The sequence below is a fragment of the Schistocerca gregaria genome, chromosome 1, assembly GCF_023897955.1.
Source record: "Schistocerca gregaria isolate iqSchGreg1 chromosome 1, iqSchGreg1.2, whole genome shotgun sequence".
Lineage (NCBI taxonomy): Eukaryota > Metazoa > Arthropoda > Insecta > Orthoptera > Acrididae > Schistocerca > Schistocerca gregaria.
Window position 1 is genome coordinate 220,090,693 of NC_064920.1, and position 4,233 is coordinate 220,094,925.

Genomic DNA, 4,233 nt, shown 5'->3' on the forward strand with positions numbered 1-4,233 from the left:
TTTCCATGTTGTGTTGATGCTGTCTGACCCGGCGTGTAGTTCGACAGCCTCTTGTATTGTACTGTGCATATTTTTGGGGAGGTACTTTGGTTCTAATGTTTCCTTCAACCTTGGGTGTTCTCTGAAGATGTAGTGCTGTCTGTCTCCTCACCCTTGCCTGAAAATATTCCATCGTTGTACCGGTGACCGGACGTTACGTGTATTGGTTAGTCGGTCCATCAGCACTTATGCTGCCCCTAGTTTGAGTTACCATCCTGTTGTTGTTGTTGTTGTGGTCTTCAGTCCTGAGACTGGTTCGATGCAGCTCTCCATGCTACTCTATCCTGTGCAAGCTTCTTCATCTCCCAGCACCTACAGCAGCCTACTTCCGTCTGAATTTGCTTAGTGTATTCATCTCTTGATCTCCCTCTACGACTTTTACCCTCCACGCTGCCCTCCAATACTAAATTGGTGATCCCTTGATGCCTCAGAATATGCCCTACGAACCGATCCCTTCTTCTAGTCAAGTTGTGCCACTAACTCCTCTTCTCCCCAATTCTATTCAGTACCTCCTCATTAGTTATGTGATCTACCCATCTACACTTCAGCACTCTTCTGTAGCACCACATTTCAAAAGTTTCTATTCTCTTCTTGTCTAAACTATTTATCGTCTGGTCTCGTACATCTTGCTCAGCAGATGGTAGAGTTTTGTCAGGAATGGCTCTCCCAAGGCTGTTAGTAGTTCTAATGGAATGTTGTCTACTCCTGGGGCCTCATTTCGACTTAGGCCTTTCAGTGCTCTGTCAAACTCTTCATGCAGTATCATATCTCCTATTTCATCTTTATCTACATCCTCTTCCATTTCCATAATATTGTCCTCAAGAACATGCCTCTGTATAGACCCTCTATATACTCCTTTCTGCTTTCCCTTTTTTGCTTAGAACTGGGATTCCATCTGAGCACTTGATATTCATGCAAGTGGTTCTCTTTTCTCCAAAGGTCTCTATAATTCTCCTGTAGGCAGTATCTATCTTACCCCTCGTGAGATAAGTCTCTACATCCCTACATTTGTCCTCTAGCAATGCCTACTTAGCCATTTTGCAGTTCCTGTCGATCTCATTTTTCAGACGTTTGTATTCCTTTTTGCCTGCTTCATTTACTGCATTTTTATATTTTCTCCTTTCATCAAGTAAATTGAGTATCTCTTCTGTTACCCAAGCATTTCTACTATCCCTCGTCCTTTTACCCACTTGATCCTCTGCTGTCTTCAGTATTTCATCCCTCAAAGCCACCCATTCTTCTTCTACTGTATTTCTTTCCCCCATTCCTGTCAATTGTTCCCTTACTCTTTCCCTGAAACTTTGTACAACCTCCGGTTCTTTCAGTTTATCCAGGTCCCATCTCTTTAAATTCCCACCTTTTTGCAGTTTCTTCAGTTTTAATCTACAGTTCATAACGAATAGATTGTGGCCAGAGTCCACATCTGCCCCTGGAAATGTCTTACAATTCAAACTCTGGTTCTTAAATCTCTGTCTTACCATCATATAATCTATCTCATACCTTGTAGTATCTCCAGGGCTGTGCAAAATTCTACGAGGCAGCTTCCTCTTTCATCTCTTAGCCCTAATCCATATTCACCTACTACATTTCCTTCTCTTCCTTTTCCTGCTGTTGAATTCCAGTCACCCATGACTATTAAATTTTCGTCTCCCTACACTACCTGAATAATTAGTTTTTTCTCATCATACGTTTTATCAATTTCTTCATCATCTGCAGAGCTAGTTGGCATATAAACTTGTACTACTGTAGTAGGTGTGGGCTTCGTATCTATCTTGGCCACAATAATGCGTTCATTATGCTGTTTGTAGTAGCTTACCCGCATTCCTATTTTCCTATTCATTATTAAAACTACTCACCTGACCAGATGTCTTGTTCCTCCTGCCACCGAACTTCACTAATTCCCACTATATCTAACTTTAACCTATCCATTTCCCTTTTTAAATTTTCTAAGCTAACTGCCAGATTAAGGGATCTGAAATTCCAAGCTCCAATCCGTAGAACGCCAATTTTCTTTCTCCTGATAACGACGTCCTCTTGAGTAGTCCCCGCCGGGTATCAGAATGGGGGACTATTTTACCTACGGAACATTTTACCCAAGAGGACGCCATCATCATTTAATCATACAGTAAAGGTGCATGCCCTCGGGAAAAAATTACGGCTGTAGTTTCCCCTTGCCTTCAGCCGTTCACAGTACCACAACAGTAAGGCCGTTTTGGTTAATGTTACACGGCCAGATCAGTTAATCATCCAGACTGTTGCCCCTGCAACTACTGAAAAGGCTCCAGAATGAGATTTTCACTCTGCAGCGGAGTGTGCGCTGATATGAAACTTCCTGGCAGATTAAAACTGTGTGCCCGACCGAGACTCGAACTCGGGACCTTTGCCTTTCGCGGGCAAGTGCTCTACCAACTGAGCTACCGAAGCACGACTCACGTCCGGTAGTCACAGCTCTACTTCTGCCAGTATCCGTCTCCTACCTTCCAAACTTTACAGAAGCTCTTCTGCGAACCTTGCAGAACTAGCACTCCTGAAAGAAAGGATACTGCGGAGACATGGCTTAGCCACAGCCTGGGGGATGTTTCCAGAATGAGATTTTCACTCTGCAGCGGAGTGTTGGTTGGTTGGTTTGTGGGGGTTAAAGGGACCAGACTACTTAGGTCATCGGTCCCTGCAGCGGAGTGTGCGCTGATATGAAACTTCCTGGCAGATTAAAACTGTGTGCCGACCGAGACTCGAACTCGGGACCTTTGCCTTTCGCGGGCAAGTGCTCTACCAACTGAGCTACCGAAGCACGACTCACGTCCGGTACTCACAGCTCTACTTCTGCCAGTATCTGTCTCCTACCTTCCAAACTTTACAGAAGCTCTTCTGCGAACCTTGCAGAACTAGCACTCCTGAAAGAAAGGATACTGCGGAGACATGGCTTAGCCACAGCCTGGGGGATGTTTCCAGTATGAGATTTTCACTCTGCAGCGGAGTGTGCGCTGATATGAAACTTCCTCGGGAGAGGTTCGCAGAAGAGCTTCTGTAAAGTTTGGAAGGTAGGAGACGGATACTGGCAGAAGTAGAGCTGTGAGTACCGGACGTGAGTCGTGTTTCGGTAGCTCAGTTGGTAGAGCACTTGCCCGCGAAAGGCAAAGGTCCCGAGTTCGAGTCTCGGTCGGGCACACAGTTTTAATCTGCCAGGAAGTTTTACTGAAAAGGCTGCTGCCCCTCTTCAGGAACCAGACGTTTGTCTTGCCTCCCAACAGATAACCCTCCATTGTGGTTGCACCTACAGTAGGGCTATCTGTATCGTTGAGGCACACAAGCATCCCCACCAACGGCAAGGGCCATGGTTCATGGGGAGGACGGGGGGGGGGGGGGGGGCGTGTATCCTGTTACGTAAGTACAACTCTTGGCTGCCTGTCTTACCTTACTTTATGTTTTAGTTACCTTCCCATACCGACTCTTGGAACACTTGCTCAAAACCGCTTCTCCTGATTCCTTAGATTGTGATGTTTGTTTTAAGGATATTTGTAATTTTCTAATTATTGTTGTTGAGTAATAATTTCACTTCTTTTATAATAAGGCCTTCAGCATTGTTACGGTTTGTTTTATAACGAAGTATTTATCTTAACATGTGCTATTTGGAATTGTTTTCCTTTCTTCTAATTCAGGCCTTTAGCTGTTTGTTATTTGAAATTGTTTGTGGCATTTAGCCAAGTAATAATTTCACTTTTTATGATAAGGCCATCAGCTGTGTTACAGCTTGTTTCAAAATGAAGTATTTATCTTAATACGATGGATATCCACAAAGTATATTACGTTTTGGAATTAAAAATAAATAAAGTATTGGATTTTTTAAATTATATACAGATGAAAGCCACACTTAAATACTACTTTTCTACGTAGTTGCCATTTAAATTAAGGCACTTATCGTGGCGATGGACGAGCTTGTAAATTCCTTCGTCGTAAAATTCGGCCACCTGCGCCTACAACCACATGGTTACCTCTTCTTGAAGCTGTGCGTCGTCATCAAAACGCTGCATAGCCAACCACTTCTTCATTGCTGGGAATATGTGGAAGTCGCTCGGTGCCAGGTCGGGACTGTACGGCGGATGAGGAAACAACTCCCACTTAAAAGATTCGAGAACTTCACGAGTGGCATTTGCCGTGTGGGTCCGGGAATTGTAGTGAATCAGCAAGATCTTT

At 44.1% G+C, this 4,233-nt stretch overlaps 1 non-coding gene across 1 annotated transcript; it reads right to left on the reverse strand.

Annotated features, from left to right (window-relative positions):
- Window positions 1–2,756: 2,756 nt before the first annotated feature.
- Trnas-cga (transfer RNA serine (anticodon CGA)) lies at window positions 2,757–2,832 on the reverse strand. The gene has a single exon. It is a non-coding gene; the product is annotated as a tRNA-Ser (tRNA).
- Window positions 2,833–4,233: the final 1,401 nt, after the last annotated feature.